Below are 22,758 nucleotides of genomic sequence, written 5' to 3' on the forward strand. Positions count from 1 at the left end.
GTGGAGTAACATTTACAATTTTCCAGTCCAGACTGGGCAGACAAGGATAGATGGACTTTAAACATGAACATGGTGAGTAATTAGTGAAGCTATTCATTTAGATATACTCCTCACGAGGTAATTCCAAAACACCCAAGTTAGAGGCGAGGCCAATAGCCGCAGAGATCAAGACAAAGCAGAATCATACACACCATTACTACCAAGATTTACATTAGTGACATATCAGAGTCAATGCGATACTTTAAGATTAGTTACAGCACAGTAACAGACCCTTTAGGCCCACAAACCTGTGCCTCCCAATTCACCTTCAACACACTCATACTTTTTGAGCAGTGGGAAAAATCTGGACCCCCCTCCCCCACCCCGGGGAAAACCTAAGCACACACAGGGAGAACATAGAAACTCCTCACAGAGAGAGCAGGATTTGAACCCCATCCCTATCACTGGCAGCGCAACAGAGTTGCGATTCTGCCATCCACTGTTGAACCATGTTGGACATGAAGAAACTCAAATCAAGGAAGTCAATAAATGGAGAGCATCAATATTTCATGAGTTGGTACGGATTAGTCCAGATTTTGAGAAAAGATGGATGGACTGTACTTTGCAACAACATAATAACAGTCAATACAAAAGAAGCCACAGCGAGCTTGCATGGGAGCCAGGAAGGGAAAGTAGCCACTTCATTGAAATGGAAGCAAGAGAATGGTCTCAGGAGCAAGAACCCATGTGAGAGAAATTCTGGTTCATGAGCAAGTCACGAAAAGCCAATGATGCCTTCCAAAGTTCATTCCAAAGGCATTCATCTCAATTTATTTCTCCAGTTTGGGTATTTTAGATCATTACCATTCCGCAGTATTCTTCAACATGTGTTGCTATGAGGTGTAACAATGCAGCTCGTATTTGCACAGCAGATACAATAAGGGATCCACCCTTCCCCCTCTCCTACATAGTGTCTATTTAAGACAAACATTTTTCTTTCAATTTGCCCATAACCTGCAAAGAAATGATGATGAGATCACGAGATGTTGCAGTAGAACTTCATTCATCTTTTGATTTGATCGTCTAAACAAGTTTTTTTTTAAAATACAGACCTGTGAGGATCTCGGATGCATTGCTGGGGTGGAGGTGGGGGCTGGTACAATGAGGACATTCAAAAGAATAAGATACATGGATGGAAATATAATAGAGGGTAATGAGTGTGAGGTAGGGAAGGGTTAGATTTGTAACGGCACTGATATACCATCATTTACAAACAATTAAAGAATACCCTCACTTGTTTCCTCCAGAAGACAATGCAGTCGACCTTCTTTATCCACCTCAGACACAACATTGCATTCTTCAACTCCCCAAACATCACCCAGCCAAACCCCTTTGACCTTCTCCTTAGCTCAGTGCCACATGGTGATCCTGACCCTCTCTCTCAACTCCTCCTGCATCCGAGATCCATCACCCATATACTGACGCTTAACGCACCTGTGCACGTGGGCTATTCCTCCAGTGCGACGATCCAATGACATCATCAGCGGCAACTGGCACCGTTCCCAAAGCAGGCAGATACATCACCGTGACAGCCCCCTCCCCCCCACCTCCAGCCTCTGCTCCATTCAAGGAGGCGACTGAATGGAACTGTCCCCAGGGTAACGGTCTGGATGGTTGACAGTTCAGCCTGATCTCGTATGATACTGCAAGACAGGAGATGCAGGGGTACGACCGGTCATCTGGCTCTGGTCCTCTGGCTCTGGTCCTCTGGCTCTGGTCCTCTGGCTCTGGTCCTCTGGCTCTGGTCCTCTGGCACTCTGGTCCTCTGGCGCTCTGGTCCTCTGGCCCTCTGTCGCTCCGGTCCTCTGGCGCACTGGTCCTCTGGCGCACTGGTCCTCTGGCGCACTGGTCCCCTGGCGCACTGGTCCCCTGGCGCACTGGTCCCCTGGCCCTGATGCAGAACGTGGATATTCAAAATACACTGGCTTCAACCTGTTGATGGAAACAGTGTTACCTTTTCCATTCCTGTCAATCTCAAAACACTATGGATGGTGCCATAAGACCTGGAAAGGACCATCGTAAATGGGCTAAAGTGGTTTACGATCAACATCATGTCAAAGAAACACACGAGTACAGTGTTGTAAATCATTTGGCACATCCACTGCAGATGATGCTGCCACATCGGAGAACATCAGAGTAATCTCATTTATCGAAGAAAATCAAGATAACTGACCTGTTCATGAGCACTGTGTCTGGACTCAGATTCACAAACTCACCTGGCAAGGTCAGCATACAGTCATAGACTAGCTCTACCACTAAACATCCATGATCTGCCCTAAGAGCTGTAGTCACACAAAGGAGAACCATGGGCAAACGTTCGCTCCATGTCGATGATTTGCCACCTGGTGTCAATGGTGCTTTCGATCGTCAAGGAAAATGCTCAAAGAAGCTGTTGGCCCTGAAATGCTTAGCCATAATTCAGGTAGTGCCCAGAGGATCAGTGAGAGCTCGGACCAATGCTGACTCGAACTGAGACCCTCGATCTGTTGTAATAGTGCCCAGAACACCAAATGATGGAATCCAATGATCCACAAAAGTCCCATCAATTGTCTCTGCAGAGATGCCGATGATAGGAATTTCATCCTTCCACCTGGTAGTCCTGTCCTCACACGTGAGCAGAAAAGTACATTGCCGAGATGGCAGAAGTGGACCTTTCAAGCCACAAGATGCACGTGCTGGAAATGGGAATCCAAAACAACAAAACCCCCAGCTTGAATTTCATGTGCCTGGAGACTTTAGGGCATTGACCCAGCAAGCAAGTCCTTGCCCATAATCCAACATTCTGTTTTAAACGAACCCAGGTAAGATGTTCCTTAACCAGTTTGATTGATGCTCTTCCACCAGGAATAGATAGATTGTGAGGGGAAAATCTCCTGCCTCATAGCTGCCCACACAAATAGCCTAATCCTTCCTGTTGGGGGAAAAAAAATCAGACCAACATTTCAGCCGATTCATCCAGGGTCACATCTTGAAGATGGAGACCAGAGTTGATCTGCTTACACCGGATGAAATCGGGATCAGTGCACCGTACATGAGCCATGGCATGGAAATTGATGTCAGTAGTTGTATGTAATGTCGCACCTGGATTGGGCACCAATTCGCTTTCTCTCAGATGTCACGTGTGTCCGATGAAAATTGAAGGATGAAGTGCAAGTGCTGAATCTCCCTTGGCAAGTAGAGATAAAGTATGCATAAGAGGCTGGTGGTCTGTACAAATGGTCAAAGGATGACCTTCCAATAAAAAAGCTGAAATATTGGATTGGAAATTGGGATCCATGAGGGAATTACAAAGAAACATTTCCAAATTGTATCTTCTACTTCAAGAGGAATCTCCAAATCCAGACTTGAATAAATCAAAAGAAAGATGGGAATTGGATTTGGGAACTGAAATTGACCCTTTTTGCTGGTCTGACATTTGTTGGGACAGTACTTAATGTTTTTGATAGATTAGTTAATAATAACTTATTCATCAATTATATTTAATGGCACATCAATTAATTTATTCCTAATTTTTCAAATTCATGTTTTAGATCTGAATCCCATCTTAAAATTGATTGTGGGGAAATGCAAAATTGTATTTCCTTAGCAAAGGTGACTTATAATATTAGAACTGGGTATGATACCTACTTCAAAATATGGAAACCATATTTAGATATGGGTTTGGATATCTAATGTATTCACTTCTCCACCCCACCACCACTTTTCTTTCATCTTAATGGTTGAACCTTATCATGTTGGTTTAATTCTACTATTTTATTAATATCCTGCCTTTCCTTTTGGGAGGGAATAGTAATCACAGGAGCTTTGCACCTAGGTCTGTATTTTTTTCTTTTATACTTTTTTTCTCTTCTCACTTTTATGTACAGTACAACATTTATTTTATTATTCTATTTTGATCATTGAACGTATCATTTGGATATGATTCTATTATTATATTGAACTGTATACAAAACTATAAATATATATTTTTTAAAACAGAAATGTTTCACTGCGAGATAGATAGCTAAGAGTTCTTGCCCAAATGTACTATACTTTGCCTGAGCCGGTGACCGCTTGGCTGAAAAAAAACACCAAAGGTTCCAATTGCCCACAGACTAGTTGTTCGAACACTGCTCCCACAGCACTGACAGATGCATCTGTTGTAAGAGAGCAAGGCCTTAGGCATTTGATGTACAAGCTTCGTGACATTTGCAAGAAAAGTGTTCACATCATGGAAAGCATACACAAAGTTAAGGTCTTTTTGAAACAGACATCAGATCCTTTGAGTCGTTCAGCAAGAGGTAATAGAGATGCTGTGGCATTCACCAGGGAACAGCGATAAAAATTCCTCATACCTAAAAACCATCACAATTGGCCAACCTTAATGGGGGGAGGAAATTCTCAAAATTCACGCACTTCTCATTCATCAGGCAAAATACCATGTTGCATAACTCTAGGTCCCAAAAATACAAGATCAGAAGCTCCAGAAACACTTTCCTGGGATTGATCACGATGCCACATTCCTCAAGCCTCGGAAACAATGAGATAAGGTGGCTCTTGTGCTTCTCTTCAGGGTTCAAATCACATGCTGTCTGCAAGGAGTTTATACTGTGACAGTTTATGCTATATTTTATATTGTTTACATTTATTTGCTTACAGTTAGAAACATAGAACACTGCAGCACAGAAAACAGGCTGTTCAGCCCTTCTAGTCTGTTCCAAAATATTATTCTGCTAGTCCCATTGACCTGCACCCAGTCCATAACCCTCCAGACCTCTCCCATCTGTGAATCTATTCAATTTATTCAAGAGTGAGCAGGCATTCACCATATCAGTTGGCAGTTTGTTCCACACTCCCACCACTTTCTGAGTTCCCCTTAATGTTCCCCAAATCCTTTCTCCTTTCACCCTAAAGCCATGTTCTCTCCTAATCTGTGGAAAGAGCCGACTCTCATTTACTGTCTATTCCCCAGAATTTTGTAAACCTCGATCAAATCTCTCCTCATTCTTTGACGCTCCAAGGAATAAGGTCCTAACCTGTTTAATCTTTCCCTGTAACTCAACTCCTGAAGAACTGGCAGCGTCCTAGTAAATCTTTTCTGCCCTCTTTCAATCTTACTGATATCCTTCCTGTAGTTAAATGACCCTGAACTGCACACAATACTCCAAATTTGGCCTCACCAACATCTTATACAACTTCATCATAACTTCCCAACTCCTCTATCAATACTTTGATTTATGAAGGCCAAGATGCCAATCCTTTAGTTCTTTACATGAGAACATTGAGTCCAGTTGTGTTTGCAGGACCAATAAGTGGTAATTCTGCCTGACCCACAACAAAAATGATCTGAGGGTTGTATGTGATGTCATGTATGTACTCAGACAATAATTCTGAAATCTGGATGTTCCTGAGACTGGGGGCTTTGAATTAAAGGAGATGTTGGATAGACTGGGACTGTTCTCCTTCGAGTGTAGGAGGCTGAGGGGGACCTCAGAGATCTTGAAATCTTAAAGTAATTCACCTTTTTCCCCAACAGGTAAAATCAGAGGACATTGTTTAAATTGAGAGGGGAAAGATTTAAAAAGGACCTGAGGGGCATCATTTTCACCCAGAAGGAGGCGGGGCGAGTGGAACGAGCTGCCAGAGGAAGTGGTAAAGCCGGGGACTATTGTAACGTTTTAAGAACATTTACTCAGGTACAGATTCAGAGGGTTATGGGCCAAATGCAGGTGAATGGGACCAGTTGAAGAGGAAAACTTGGGTATCAGGATCGAGATGGTCTGAAGGGTTAGTCTCTATTGATTACAACTCTACGAGTCTCTGATATCAGTGACTGCACAATCTCTTCCATAGAAAGCTCCAGCAGAAGAACAGGCCTTTCGGCCCTTTTAGTCTGTGCTGACCTATTATTTTATCCAGTTCCACTGACCTGCACATGGAACAGAGCCTTCTCATCAAGGTACCTGTCCAAAGTTTTATTAACTCTCAAAATCAAGCCGGCATTCAACACATCAGCTGGCAGCTGGTTCCACTCTCCCACCACTCTCTGTGTGAAGACGTTCCCCCCAAATGTCCCTTTCAACATTTCACCTTTCATACTTGACCCATTCCCTCTGGTTCTTGTCTCACCTTAACTCAGTGAATAAAAAGCCTGCTTGCATTTGTTCCATCTACATCATTCAGAATTCTGTGTCCATGTAAGCAGAGCGGTGCAGTGGAAGCGTGCTGGGCCCACAACCCAGAGGGCGATGGATCTAGATATTCTTTGGGTGCCCTGGTTGGCTTAGCAGTTATCACAACTCTTTTCAGCGCCAGCAATTGGGCCCAGGGTTCAAATCACATGCTGTCTGCAAGGGGTTTATACTGTGACAGATTATGCTATATTTTATATTGGTTAGAGATATGTTTTAAATGGAGATAAATTGTGGCATGTTTTTTAGTGTAGGTCAAATACAAACACTTTAAAACTGATCTCATTTAAAATTCCAGAGCTCTGCTCAAGGCAGACAGTCCAGGCTCTGGGTGCCTTTGCAAAAACTTTGAAGAATGGCTATAAGGATTTCACAAATAGGTGTTAATTCAACCTGCTGTGGAGTGATGGATTATTGTTTTGGAAAGCAGCAGATGGACAAACTCAGAGGATTAGCTCCGGTGCCGCAGTTTGAGTGCAGTTGGCTGTTCCCAGAGGGTCATGTGGTTTTCTGTGTGTGTGTGTGTGTGTGTGTGTGTGTGTGTGTGTGTGTGTGTGTGTGTGTGTGTGTGTGTGTGTGTGTGTGTGTGTGTGCGAGAGAGAGAGAGAGAGAGAGAGAGAGAGAGAGAGAGAGAGAGAGAGAGAAAGAGAGACAGAGTTGAGTTCTCCAGTTCTGCAGCAGCTGGGACTGGAACAGGACATGGTGGCAGCTTGTGGAAAACCCCATTTGGAAGATGGGTTGGGAGTCCTGACTTCAGCCTGGTCAAAGCCCTTGTTGTCCACACAAGAGGAGATGTCTGGCTGGATAATGTTTCACTTGAAATAAGAGAAACACAAAAGGAACAGTGTGGTGACCTGTGTGATGATATGCTGCAGTACATCACTCAGCAACTAGGTGGCCTAGACAAGGCACCCGGCCTAATGACATCCGACCACCAGGTTGACCCAGAGGGCCCATGGTATAAAGCTGAGGTCCTGACCGTGCTCTCTCTCTCTCTCTCTCTCTCTCTCTCTCTCTCTCTCTCTCTCTCTCTCTCTCTCTCTCTCGCTCTTTCTCTTTCTCTTCTCTCTCATCAAATTCTCAGTGGGGAAAAGGTTTAATGGTGATGTACAGTAAACTTTGGCAGATACTGCGACACCAGGTTCATAGTGGGGAGAAGTTTTAATGGTGATGTACAGAAGACTGAGACAAATATTGTGACACCAGGTTCACAGGGGGAGAAGGTTTAACGATGATGTATGGTACACTGAGACATATACTGTGACACTGAGTTCACAGCAGTGAGAATGGTTAACAGTAATGTACGTTAGACTTTGTCAGATACTGTGACACCATGTTCACCATGGTAGGAAGAAGGTTTAATGATGATGTGAAATGAACTGTGGTAGATAAAGTGACACCAGGTTAACAGGGGGAGAAGGTTTAACAATTATGTATGTGAGACTGAGACAGATACTAAGATTATGGCTTCACAACAGTGAGAAGTTTTAACAGTAATGTATGATAAACTATGATAGATACTGTGACACCTTGTTCACAATGGGGAGAAGGTTTATCAGTAATGTACAATAAACTGTGGAAGATACTGTGACACCAGGTTCACAGTGGGGATAAGGTTAACGATGAAGTACGGTAGACTGAGACAGATTCTGTGACACTGGGTGCACAGCACTGAGAAGGTTTATCAGTAATGTATGATAAACTGTGTCACATATTGTGACACCAGGGTCACAGTGGCGAGACTATTTAACGGTGATGTATGGAAGACTGAGGCGGATACTGTGACACTGGATTCACAATGGGGAGGAAGTTTATCAGTGGTGTATGCTAAACTGTGGCAGATACTGTTACACCAGGTTCACAGTGGGGGAGAAAGTTTAACATTGATGTACTATAGACTGAGGCAGAAACTATGAGACAGGATTCACATTTTATGAGAAGGTTTAACAATGATGTACGATTAACTGTGTCAGATACTTTGACATCAGGTTCATTTTGGGGAGAAGGTTTAATGGTGATGTATGGTAGAGGGAGGCAGATACTGTGACACCAGGCTCATTGTATTGTTCATTTATCTTAATTACTACATCTAATTTATATGCTCCATTTTTTTGTGGTAACTTCCAAACATTCCATAAACTTCAATTCTAATCAGAATTTGTTCATTTAAAAGCCCAAATTGTTTGATCTCTTAAGTACACAGCACAAAATTAAATTCTTTACCTGGGTTTGGTTCAACGGCACTTCAGTCTGCCTCATTATTTTTTCAGCCCCCTCATTTTGTGCTTTCTGCTTTGCCCAGCTGTTTTGCCAAATGGATATCCAACTCTGTCTTCTCAGCTTGACCCAACGTCTCCTCTGTAAACTTAAACAAACCAAGGAGACATAAGTTAAAATTTTCACATTGGCATTTTCAAACACAAAAATGACGCTGTGACTTGCAGTTTCATATCATAATCCCATTGCTAAACTTGCAAGCAACTGCAACACATCCGACAGCTGGAAAATTGCAAGCGAACTGTTTGGTTAAAGCAAAGATTCCACCCAGTCACCCCATTAAAGTTCACAACAGATAGCAACCTGAAAGTTAAATACAAAGATCTGTATCAGGAAGATTAATGAACTTTAAAAAAAAATCACTTCCACTATTAAAAGAAAACTCCTCTGGGAACACCAGGCTCTTGTTGAACATTTCCTGTTGTATTCCTCAAAATGGTTTGAATCTTAATTTCAAGCAGAGTCATTTGGTGAGATTGTTGGTCCAGAACAAACCCTGCCCACACATTCCCTTAAATACCTGCAAAGTCCTGATTCAGCTCTGCTCCATGCTAAAGCTAGCAGAGCTTTTCTGAAGAGATGACAGACTTCAGATGCTGGTACATTGAGTCAAAAAAAACACGAATGCTTCCCTGAACAACACACCTCTCTCTGAAAATCAACAAGAACATTCCTCAACAGTAATTATTTACCTTTCTAGCACCAAACCTAGTGAACTTTATATATGTTCAATTCTGTGCACAGTATAAGAATGACCTGCATCCAGTGAACTTGAAGGAATGAGAAATGAGATTGGACTGTGAACCAAAGAACTTTTCTGAACTTACACACACATTACACACAGGTGCACTTAGAATTAGAAGGGGGGTAAGTTTGGTAAAGTAAGTTAAAATAGTAAAATAGTGATAAGTTAAAGTGTAAATCCGTGTTCATGTTGAAACAAAATCAGCTTTTGTTTAAGTCACCATTTGTCTTGGTGAATATCTATTGCTGCTGTGTTCTGGGATCCTCTGGTCTTGTAACACAGCACCAAGCTTCAGAACAACCCTCATTCTTTAGGTTATGATAATAGTCCATTAATGGGTCCCAGCATCTTTTCAAAATTATTAATTGACTCTTCAATAATTTTTGTAAATATCAACAAGACATAATATCATTTCACTGTTGTATATGTGTCGTTGGAGAATTCCCTTTCCTTTCAATCAGAATTAGAGTTTTGGGTGCTGTATTTGAGAAAATATGTGTTGGTGTTGGAGAAGGTCAGAGATGATTTACTGGAATGTAAGGGTTAGTGTATGAGGAACAATTGTCGACTCTTCAACTGTACTAGTTGGAGTACAGAAGGGTAAGGGGGGCCTCAGAGGCATTTTAAATGCTGGAAGACCTGGACAGAGTACATATGGCAAAGATGTTTCCCATGGTAGGGGATTCTAGGACAGGAGAGCATAATTTCAGGATAAAAGGGTGTCAATTTAAAACAGATGTGGCAAAATTGATTTTGTCAGTGGGTCATGAATCTGTGGAACTGAGGTCATTGGGTGCATTTAAGGCAGAGATTGACAGGTATTTGATTCGTCAAGGAATCAAGGGTAATGGGGAGAAAGCTGGGGAGTGGGGGTTCGTGGAAGAATAGTAGAACAGACTCGACGGGCCAACTTATGCTCCTATATCTTGTGATCTATATCCTGCTGGAGACTTAGACAACCCTTCCCTTGTATTCCATTCTCAGAAAACAGTCTGCATCATGAGTTTATGTCATGTGAACCCATTTCCGATTGAATTCCATGTTAAGTGACCCAATGCAAATTCTGCATTGAGAGGACTGCAGCTTCCAAATTTTAAAAATTGTTATCGAGCAGCTCAAATGAGATTTCTTGCTTCTTTTTTTTGAAAGGGTTAAAATAGAATCAAATAAAATAGGAGAGGGAAAAACAGAATAATTTATATCCATGGGAATCGAAATTAATGGTTGGTGATAAAGATACACAATTGTTGAAACATTTGATTAATCTATGAAATAAAATAAATGATGAAATTGGTGTAAGTTGATGTACATCACCCAGAATGGCTTTGATTCAAAATTCTCGTATCTTTTTCAAAGGATCATCAATTTCTGGATTGCTGGTTTCGTTAGGGGATTATAAATGTTGAAGATTGTCATGAAAGGGGTCAATTAATGTCATTTGAGCAACTGAGAAAGAAATATCGTATAACTCATAGCAATCTTTTTTGCTACTTTCAACTAAGAGCATATTTGAAGGATAAGTTGGGAATAACCATGTTGTACTGAAATAGAAATTCCTTATAAAGAGGAATTGTTAAAAAATGTACTTCGATGATGGAACTTTTAAATGAAGAGTTCATATGTCTGGACAAATGTGGGCAATGGTTCTGAATATTGTAATTGATTGGCAAATATGGGCAGATCTATATAAGGATCTTAATGTAAGATAAAAATTAGTTCAGTATAATTGTTTTTACATCAGTCATGTAGCAGATGTCAGGAAGGATTTTATCTGAAAGCTGCACCTGGAGTCAGGTGACTCAGGCAGTTGGATTTGAAAAGCTCCTCAGGAAGCTGATTTCCAATAGAGATCACGTGATCCAGGGGAGTTGTAAAAAATCACTTCAACTCAGCAGTCTGGAATTATTGACCAGAGTTCCACACTGCAGCAGTGAGGAAGGAATTCACAACTGGTTTTACTTCTACAGTTACTTCTTACACCAGTGAAATTGAATAGAATAAAATCAGAATTATCAGATTAATGTTTTCGGTGTGGTGAAGATGTCACAACTTTATTGGATTCGACTTAGCTTGAGATCTTCGAACTTAGATATGATATCTTTTTGGGGAGAATTACAAATCTTTTGGAACATGTTACAGGAGATGTTTTTCTGTAAAATCCAACCTTATTTGTATTAGGAAATATTGAAGGAACAAGGCCCAAATTAAAATTATTAATATATAAATTGAAATTTGTTAAATTAACATTAGCTGTGATGAGGAAATGTATTGAACTTACTTGGAAATCAGATATATTTTTAGGGATGCCAAGATGACATGCAAAAATTCAAAGTTGTATTCCTTTGGAAAAAATTGCATATAGCTTGAGTAATATATACTCTATGCTTTTGTAAATTTGGCACATGAATATTCAAATATTAAGCATTAATTTGTAATAATGCCCTTTCCATCCCTCTAGACATGTGAGATTCTCCTCTACATTGAAAATTTGTTATTTAGATTTGTTAGATTTCTTCACCACCGCGAATGTTGGAAAAGCGGAGGACTAGTGCAGGGCAGCAGAAAACAGAAAGACCACACCACACCAACATCTGAGAAGCAGAAAATTCAATCCACAGGTCAGTGACCAAGGAAGCAGATCAGTGAGGGGTTCTGCAGCTGAAGGACCCACATAGGTGGCAGGCTGTTGGTTACTTGAGGAGAGGAACCCACGCAGGCTGTGGGCCTCTGTACAAAGCAGTCAAGAAACTAACACCAGACCGTGGACTGCTAGAGACTGGTTCAAAACTGGCTACAAGGGTGTCAGGTATCAGATCTGGGATACGAGTGGGTGCTGAATGGTTCCTTATCATGTCAGAGTTCAAAAACTAGAGCTCGCATTGCCAATGACTTGGATTGGTCTGTGAGCACTGAAAGAGAATCCACAGACCCTCAGTAACTTGGCCCAGGGTTCGGGGTGACAGGGGTGGGGGAGCACTCAGTCTTTCTCTGACCGCAAGAGGCATTTCAGGCAATTTCTTTCAATGGCGAATCTGTCTGCCTTACAGTAGGAAAAAAGCAATTTTGTGTGATGTTACACTTTTTAATTACATAACAGTAAATTGTCTCCTGAAATAGAGATAGAGGTTAAAGTTTCAAACTATTACAAACTACACTCACCAGAGCTAACTGGATTATACCTCTTCCCACTTTTTGTTTGCAAGGACACTATTGATTTTATCACAACTCCTCTGCTTCATCTGTCCTCTGACAGATTATATATTTTACATGGTATATTGATATAATTTTGAAAGAGATGGATTATCGGAGTCATGTAGGTCACAAACAAACACAAACACTTCACAAAACAGCTATTATTTAAAATGCAATGCAAGAGCTTTGTTGAGAGTGAGTCATGCAAGCGCCGAGAACCTTTGCAAATACAGAACAAGGAGACTGTTTTGCTAAATAATTTCAAAAGCAGGTGTAAATGGATTATTATTTTTTAAAGCAAGAGATGATTGGACTCAAAAGTTTGGGTCCAGTGCAGTCATCCGGCTGTTACCAGTTTGCTGTTCTAATAAGATCATGCGGTTTTGCAAGCAGAGAGGAGAGACCAAATAGGCTTTTTCTAAAAGAGAGAGAGAGAGAGAGAGAGAGAGAGAAAGAGAGAGAGAGAGAGAGAGATGGCAAGCTGGCATCTTGTTGAAAACACATTTTGAAGACGGGTTGTGAAACTTTGTGGTCCATACAAGAGGAAATGGCTGGCTAGAAATGATGTTTCACCTGAAATAAGGGAAACAAAAGGAACTCAATGGTGTCCTGCAGAAGAGGTTATCATTTGGAAAACCCTGATTGTGAAAGTTTTTTTGGCAAGACACCAAAGTGGCTGATCAGAGGGAATCAGTTTTTGTGTGTCCAATGAGCAAGAAAACCCTCTCTGAAACCAACATGAGCCTTCCTGGAGGCTTTTAAGAACCAGAGCTTGGTGAAAAGTCATAAATGTTGCATTCTGTGGACAGTATGAGAATTGATAGTTATCGGTGAACTTGGAGGAGTGTCAAAGAACTTTATACACATTAAATACACCGGAACTTAGAATTAGAAGGGGACAAGGTAAGGCAATTCAGTTAATAGTGATAAGTTAAAGTTTGATCCTGTTTTTTTTTGTTTATAGAAAATTAAAAACAACATTTGTTTTAGTATCCATTTGTCTTGGTGATTTCCTATTGCTGCAAGGTTTTGGGGTCCTCTGGACCCGTAACAGTCCCAAGATGAGGTCTTCTACTCCAGGACACCCAAAATGTCTTATTTCATCAATAAATGCAAATTTCCCCCATATTGTCTTTGATAAAGTTTGTACCCATATCTCCAAATCTCTTCTGTTCTTACCCCACCTCCTCTCCAGCAGAACAAGGACAGGATCCCTCAGGTTTCTCACTTACCACCCATCAGCTGCCACATCTGACACGTTATCCTTGAACATTTCCAACTTCAGCATCATCCACAAACCTGCTACATCTAAACCGCTCCACTCATATCCTTTTTTCACAGGGGCACGTCTTTCTGTGACTCTCTCGATGGCACTTACCTCTCCACCCACCACCACCTGATACACTCCCCATTGAAACTGGAGAAATTGCCAAACCTGTCCCTTCCTATTCTCTCACCTCCATCCAAGGCCACAATCAGACCTTCCAGTTGAGGCAGTGTTTCATATGCATCCCATCCAACTTAATCTCCTACATTTGGTCGAGTCAGTTGACCTCAATATCAGCAAGACCAAATACAGACTAGGTGGCCATTTTGCTAAACACCTGCACTATGTGGATCTAAACTTGAGCTTCCAGTGACCTACCATATCAATTCTCGAACCCTTCCCACAACATGTCTGTTGGCCCCATCCCTCACCAGGGTGAGGGCAAACAATCTTAAAGAAAACACATTATATTCCTCCTGGGCAGCCTTAAACTCTATAGCATGAACACGAATGTTTCTAATTTAAGCAGCCACTCACCTCTGTCTGATTTCACTGTTTCCATCTCTTGATCTACTGCCCATTTCAATATATTTACTCCTTTAAGGCGGAAGAGTTGACAGTGGTGTTTTCCCCATATAGTTTACCTTTGAACAACTGGCAAAATTAAGCAGCAGTTGTTGCAGAATGAATGGGGTTCTTGTTCAAAATCTGCGTATGATCGAAAGTATTCTTGGACTGAATAGACATCTGGGCCATATGGCTATTGAAGAACAATCTGTACTTGATTGTACATCCGAAAGTACAATGACTACTTCAATCCACTAAAGATTGTTAAAGAGCAAGAATAGACAATACAATCACATACAATTCCCATAAATACAGCACAAGTATTACTACATAAAACAATCACTCCTCCTTATTGGAGGCTGATGAGGTCAAGGCCAACGACTCTCATCCTGAGATTTTACAGGAGCGCAGTTGAGTCTCCTGTCTGGCTGCATAATTCGATGGTCTAGTAGCTGTAAAGCATCTGACAGGAATGATGCAGAGTTGTGAGGATCACTGAGGTCTCTCTTTCTTCTGTAGATGACATTTACTGGGATTGTTGTTCAAATAGGGCTCAAGGAATTGTAAAAAGACCGTTTCCACCCAGTGCACAGCATCTTTAACCACGTCCACCATCAAAATCAGGACTGCCAGGCTGGGGAATAGCTTCTTCCCACAGGCTGTGAGATGGATGAAAAGTATCCTGTAAGTGGGATAGATACCCCAAATATTTATATATGTAGCGGCTACTTTGATAGAGCTATGAACGCAACACACACACACCAGGTTAGTCAACACAAGACTGCTTTATTCAGACTTTGCAGGCTTCTTTTATTTACCATGTGTCCTGGCTCCATGGCAGAAGGTGGGACATCATTATGAGTTTGCTGCCGATCCACGGAACCACAGGTTTAAATTAAGCCCTGTGAGTGTCCCGCGCCTTCCGGCAGGAGAATCCACAGATCAGCGTGCCATTCCTCAGCACGCAGCACCACGCGAGGGTGGTCAATTAAATGGATGAGTATCCAGTTCTCTGTCTTATGATTTCACGCACCCGCCAAAGAACCTTGCCCACTCGGCCCACTAGACAGCTGCTACATCAACCCCCCCCCCAGAACTGTCGCCAGAAACTAAAACACCAGCTGCTATTCTTCCCGCACCTCAGTCAGATAGCATTAATCCTAACGGACTTTGCTTAATTATCTGATTGTCCCGTCCTTCTTTAGGACTATTTCCCTTGCTACTCACACCTCCCATACTAACAGGTAAGTAAAGGTCCTCTTACCGGGATCCAGTAGCTATTCCTAGCGCGCTTCCTTAACGTCCTCCCGTCATTTGTTCTCAATGCCTCTTCTCGGATATCACTCGCTTCATCCACTGACCAGTCACCTGCCGTCTGTGAGTCCAGCTGAATCAGCCAGGGTGCACCTACCCCCGTTGTCGGGCACTCTGTCAGTGGAGGGAGTGGGATCCCGGACGAGCCCCCATTTGTTAGAAACAGAAGTACCTTTAAAGAAATTGCTCGAGACAAAAATTGAGAACAAAGAACATTTATTATACAACAATGCAAAGTTGGGTGCTTCCCCTTACCCTGGGAATACACACACACACTGGGGCTCACCCAACTTTTATACAGTTTATTTCAGTATAGAAGTACCCTCCCCCTTACATTCTTCTGCCTCCTGGATAAGTTTGGCATTAGGCAATCCCAATCCTGCCTATGTGCTGTTTCTGTGAACTTGGAGGACCAGGGAGTATCCTGTCGGTGTCCCATCATGTCATTGTCCTTATTCACACCTTCCCAACCCTCAGGACTTACTAACTCTTATATGCAGAATTTGCTAATTCTGTCTAAGGCTTACTAATTACATATGCGGAACTTGCTGACTCTCTCTCAGGCTAGAAGACACTTATCTTATTCAGACTAACTTTACTTCCTACATTCTACTATCTACCCTTATCCTATTCATACTGGCTTTATTCAATACACATATATCCATACTAGCTTTCTTCCTCTCTCATATTTTCATGTTAGTTTTACTCATCTCTCACAATCCTCACTTTTCTTTTAGCTACACTTCGTGAATTCTCAACTGGAATGTATTACTTGTAAACCTGGTCTTTTTCCCAGCGAGTCAGTAAACGAACTGCAGTCTCAGCATCATCAGAGAGAATTAGGGAAACATACATCCTTTGGGTTATAGTGATCTGACGAGGGGTCCGTTGAATTAAATACTGCACACAAGTCTTTAGGCAGGGGAGCACCATAATGGCCAGAACAGCGAGTCCAGCTGCTATGAGGGCTGTGGGTATCAGACTCCAGTTACCAATAAAATGTCTGGTCCATCCCACACCGACAGTCTGAACCTGGGCATGGGAAGATTTTCGAACTCCTGAAGAAGTGTCTTTAACCGCCTGACCGTTGTGAGCATTGTCATTAACCAGTCTTTCACAAACGCTGCCTTCAGCAGCCAACGAGTAATCGAGAGCCAGGCGGTTTTGTTCAACTGTGGCTCATATCTGTCGTCTTTCTTCAGCCCCTAAATTCAGGGCCATTGATATCTGTTCGGTGATGATCTCCAAGGCTGCCTGGAGTCTGATTAAACGATTTAAATGCCAAGCAGCTCTGGTGTTCTGGAACAGCTTACGTCCTTTACAACTGGAACTCCCCTTACAGTGGTGGTTCTTAACATTCCGAATGTCTGTGTGACCCAAAGGATGATTTACAAGAGACCAAGTTGGGGAGGGGTGTTTCTTGTCACTGAACCTGTGAGTTGCAGCCTGTCTGTGAATATTAGCATAAATATCACTGAACCTGTGAGTTGCAGCTTGTCTGCGAACATTAGCATAAATATCACTGAACCTGTGAGTTGCAGCCTGTCTGTGAACATTAGCATATGTATTCACTCTATCTCTGCTACATGTACAATCCTGACTAACATTCTGTCTGTCATTGTCCCACCATCTTCTTTGTGCTATCCTTTTAAAACTCTTTTTAATACCTGTAGAGGCCGAAATACAAATACAAATCAAATCTACTCCCCTAGGGTCGTTCTGTTCCCCTGGTCCATGTTGGGATCCTATATTAACCCATACCCCACTATGACTATACTCTATACCTGCGCCCTGTCTACATTCTAAAGGTAAATATTTGTCACCTCTGCTGTCCCTGTTCCAGAAGGACTTAATACATTGTGAGCAATTTGGTGATTTCCCAAGAATTGGGAACCAACAAGTAAACAAAACAACAAATCGTAAAAACAGCATTACAGCACTTTTTCCCGGCGTAGTGTAACTTTCAGATCAGAAGGATGAAGGACTGCACGCCAGGTGGAGGGTAGATTATCAATGTCGTTAGTCTGTGGTTCAGCAGCTCGTTTAATTTGTTGGATGTGGCTCCATCCCTTTTCTTTCATTCGCACGGCGGTGTCTGTAATCAAAAGTACACAATAGGGGCCATCCCAGACAGGTTTTAGTTGGTGATCTTGCCATGCTTTTAGATATACCCAATCACCAGGTGTAATAGAATGAATAGGATACTCCAGAGGTGGGCAGTAACAGCTGCATGTCTATTTTCTCAGTGAGCGCAGCCTGTTTGGCAGCTGCATCTGCCTGTCTGTTCCCCTGTGCTTCAGGACTGTCACCACTTTGATGGCTTTGTACATGAACTACAGCTATTTCCTCAGGTAATGTAGGAGCATCTAGAGATTGGACAATTGAGTTTTCATGGATCAACTTTTGTCCTTTTCCAGTTATAATTCCCCGCTCTTTCCAGATCTTCCCAAAGGTGTGCACTACACCAAAAGCGTACTTTGAGTCTGTGTAGATCATGCCCACCTTGTTCTCTAGACCCTGGAGAGCTCTGCAGAGGGCATACAATTCACAAGATTATGCTGACCAATGACCGGGGAGGCGACCGGCTTCAATCACCACTCCTTCTTTCCCATCCACAACACTATACCCGCTATAGCGAGTGCCATCAATGCAACGGGAAGATCCATCAATAAACCACCTTTCACCCTCTTGTAAAGGCTCATCGCTTAAATCCTCTCAAACTTTGGTCTGTAAATCTATTACCTCTAAACATACATGCTCTAACTCATTTATGGTATTGTCAGAATTTGGAGAAACCAAGAAAGCTGCTGGATTGTGTTCTTTATTCGTAATCAGGGTCAAATCATCCCTATCCATTAGGATCACTTCATATTTTAAAATTCTAGAGTCTGTGAGCCACCTTCCAGCATGTTGTAAGAGAATATTGCGGACTGTGTGAGGTGTGTGAACTATCATCGGGGCACCAAACATAATCTTTCATCCTTCTTCAACTAAAATAGCAGTGACTGCAATGGCTTGCACACACTCTGGCCAACCACGACAAACAGGGTCTAAAACTTTTGACAGAAAAGCAACTGGCTGTCTACAGCCTGCCCTCTCTTGTGTTAGTACTCCGGTGGCTACACCTCCTTTCACATTGGTATATAGGTCAAATGGCTTATTTAGGTTGGGTAAAGCCAACACTGGGGCACGAATAAGGCGCTGTTTCACCAAGTTAAAATCTTTAATCTCTTCCTCTGTCCAAACAACAGCTTCGTCCCCTAGAATCGTGAGTTTATTATAGAGAAATCTGACCAGGCTAGAATAATTTTCAATCCAGATTCTACATTATCCCACTAAACCAAGGAATTTCCTAAGTTCTTGGGCATTCTTGGGAGGGGGAATCTGTAGAATACCACATATCCTTTCTGGACTTATTTTCCTAGTTCCCTGACTTACCAGATGACCTAAGTATTTAACTTCTGATTGAACAAATTGTAATTTGGATTCGCTCACCCTGAGACCCTTATTCTCCAGAAAATTCAAAAGTTCAACAGTATACTGTTTAGCTAATTCGTACGTTTTTCCCATAATTAACAAATCATCAACATATTGTATCAACTGACAATTCTCTCTCCGAGGAGCCTCATCTAGTATTTGTTCTAAGACCTGGCCGAATAAATTTGGTGATTCTGTAAAGCCCTGGGGAAGGACCGTCCACCAGTCTTGACTCTTGCATCCAGTAAAAGGATTTTCCCATTCAAAGGCAAACATGTCTCTGCTCTCTGTTGCTAATGGACAGGTCCAGAAAGCATCTTTGAGGTCAATCACACTAAACCATTTACTATGGGAATCGATTTTACCCATTATTGTATAGGGATTAGGTACAACCGGGAGACGGGTGAGAATAATTTTGTTCAGCTCCCTCAAGTCCTCCACTAATCGATAGGTACCATCTGGTTTTTGGACAGGTAAAATTGGGGTATTAAAAAGTGACATACAAGGTTCGAGTATACCATCTTTCACCAACTGGTCAATTACTGGCTGCAGCCCCTTTTGGCCCGCCATAGGAATTGGATACTGCTTTCGTCTAATTACTTGTCAGGATCTTTTAGAGAACTTGCAGGGGAGGAATATCTAACACACCTCTATTGCCTCTTTCTGCCCATACTCCAGGATTTATTAGTTCTCGATCTTCCTCGCTTAATACATACAATTGAACCCTGATACCTGATTCCTGTGGTCTGGTGCCAATAGCCAATTGGTCCTGTAAATCTCGTCCGAACAAATAAACTCCAGCTTGGGGAACTAGTAAAATATTCTCTGTTATTATCTTTTCTTCCATTTGTATTCTTACATCCCTTAATACAGGGACCGTAAAATCTCTTCCTCCTACTCCCAAAATCATCACGGTCCCCTCTATCTTAACACCCTTGGGTGGTTGTAAAATACTAGACCGTGCTGCCCCAGAATCTACTAAAAAGGTCATCTTGTCACTGTGGGGTCCTATGGTTAAATTTACCAATGGTTCTCCGTGCAGCCCCACGGTGTGTATTGACTGAGAACCGTGACCCCCCCCCTATTCATAGTCTGCTTCCATCTGTCGGACTCTGGCTTTACCCTACCCTTAATTTAGTCTATGTGTCATCTGAGTCCAGCATGTTTGTTAAATGAAGTGATAGGAGAATCAGTTTATTACACAGCATAAGAATAAAGCTTAACAGAGCTTTGGTTCAGTCGTTTGTTCATAGGTCACTTGCACAATGAGCTATTCCCCAAGACTGACCTCTACTGTCCAGTCTCTACAGTTTATATAGCTCAACCTTATACAGAACAAAAGTTGGCTTCCTTTGCTAGATTTCTTGCATAAGATTTATCACAAGTAATTTCCTGCTCTGCAGCTATCTGGGGTGTAGAGCTCCCATCTTAATCCTCAAGGTCAGAATATCCTGTTGTTTTGATCAGAAATCAATTCATACCCCAGATATTTCTAATTATTTCTTTGTTCTCATCTGGCCATATTCTTCTGTTCTACTCAACACCTCCTTCTGTCTTAGCTTCTTACTGATTCGATTCTCTTTGTTTCTGACAGTCTCTGTCACGATTCTTTTTGTTTGTGCTAATCAACACCTCCTTTTGCCTTAATATTCCTACTAAATTGTTTCATACATAATCCTCTCTTTTGTATCTTGGGAGCAGGCAATTCTAAACCTACTGGAATCAGCCAACTTTGCTACATACTTTGGCTGCCCCTTACTTACATTACTCTTTACCTTCACCATGAGGTAAATATTAAATTGTTACATAGTACTGAATTCATGTATATAAACTGAATAGTACATATTTTCCATGATTAATTAACCCCTATATTCCAACACATCAGTGCATAAGATCGCGTCTCCCTGGCTCGCATTGGCAATTCTCTCTTAAAATGTCCCTCCTTTTACAATGGTAGCAAACTAATGCTCCTGTTTCCCAATTCCTACCGGGATTACAACGCGGTCCCGGGAACGGTCGTCGTCCCCGGAATTCCCCTTTACCCTTGCCCCTGCTCTGCTCTCTACTCTCCCACTCCCGAAGCTCCTCCCAATGTCCAGGAGCTGGCACACAGCCCCTACCCTTTCCTTGCTGTCCCTCCACGACTTCCTTGACTGCTTGCATCAAAATCTTTCCTTTCTGTTTATTGGGCATTCTCTCTTAAAATTACGCACCTCCGTACTAGTCAGGAGCACATTAACAAAACCGAGACACCCTCCCATGGGAACTTCCCGTAAAGGTCTCATCCAGTTAATTTCTGGCTTATCCTCTCCTTTATAATGTCTAGGTTCCTGCTCTCAGGGAAATGAATCAAAAGGTTCTGCCCTTCCCTCCCGGAGGGTCTCACACTGTTTTGAATCAAAGTCTCCTCCCTCTCTTGTCAATTGAGGTGGTAATCTAGTACTTTGTGAACAGGTCATCATACCACCCCTACTTTCTTCTCCTTTCTTTAGCTGTGGGGGAGGAGGGGAAGGTGCAGAAGGGTAGAGCATAGGAGAGAGGGGAAAGATAGGAGCCGGCATAGGAGGAGCATAAGGTGGAGGAAGGGAATGTAACACATCCCATCCTTGTGTTTCAGGGAAAAAAGGTTCCTCATCCTTCTTGTCCTTACATTCCTTTTCATTCAAAACCAGTTGATCAACCGATCCACTGAGCCAGCAGGCTGCATATTCCCTGCTCTCAAGATTATCTCTTTGGTTTTGATAGAGCCAGATGTTCAATGCCTGATACATCCAGTGATCCTCGGATCTGAGCTTTGGCCAATATACCGAACACCCTTTTATCAGACTTTTAACCCATTCCAGACAGCAATACCTGACCATGGTCAGTTTGTCTTTCCCACGGGTTCTCCCCGCACCCCAATCAGATAGCATTAATCCTACCGGACTTTGCTTAGTTATCTGATTGTCCCGTCCTTCCTTAGGACTATTTCCCTTGCTACTCACACCTCCCATACTAACAGATAAGTAAAATTCCTCTTACCAGGATCCAGTAGCTATTCCTAGCGCGCTTCCTTAACGTCCTCCCGTTGTTTGTTCTCAATGCCTCTTCTCAGATATCACTCGCTTCATCCACTGACCAGTCACCCGTCGTCTGTGAGTCCAGCTGAATCAGCCGGGGTGCACCTACCCTCGTCGTTGGGCACTCTGTCAGTGGAGGGAGAGGGATCCCGGACGATCCCCCATTTGTGAGAAACAGAAATTGCTCGAGACAAAAATTGAGAACAAAGAACATTTATTACAACAACAATGCAAAGTTGGGTGCTCCCCTTACCCTGGGAATACACACATACACTGGGGCTCACCCAACTTTTATACAGTTTATTTAGGTTTAGAAGTACCCCCCCCTTACATCCTTCTGCCTCCTGGATGAGTTTGGGATTAGGCAATCCTGTCTGCCTACGTGCTGTTTCTGTCAACTTGGAGGACCAGGGGAGTATCCTGTCGGTGTCCCATCATTTCATTGTCCTTAATGTCCTTATTCACAAACCTGCCTTTGTTCTAATTCACACCTTCCAGACCCTCAGGGCTACAACTTTCTTATATGCAGAACTTGCTAATTCTGTCTAAGGCTAGAAGACCCTTATCTTATTCAGACTAACTCTGCTTCCTACATTCTAATATCTATTTCTTATCCTATTCATACTGGCTTTATTCATTACACATATATCT

Source organism: Narcine bancroftii, chromosome 11 (genome assembly GCF_036971445.1).
Source record: "Narcine bancroftii isolate sNarBan1 chromosome 11, sNarBan1.hap1, whole genome shotgun sequence".
NCBI classification, from domain to species: Eukaryota; Metazoa; Chordata; class Chondrichthyes; order Torpediniformes; family Narcinidae; genus Narcine; species Narcine bancroftii.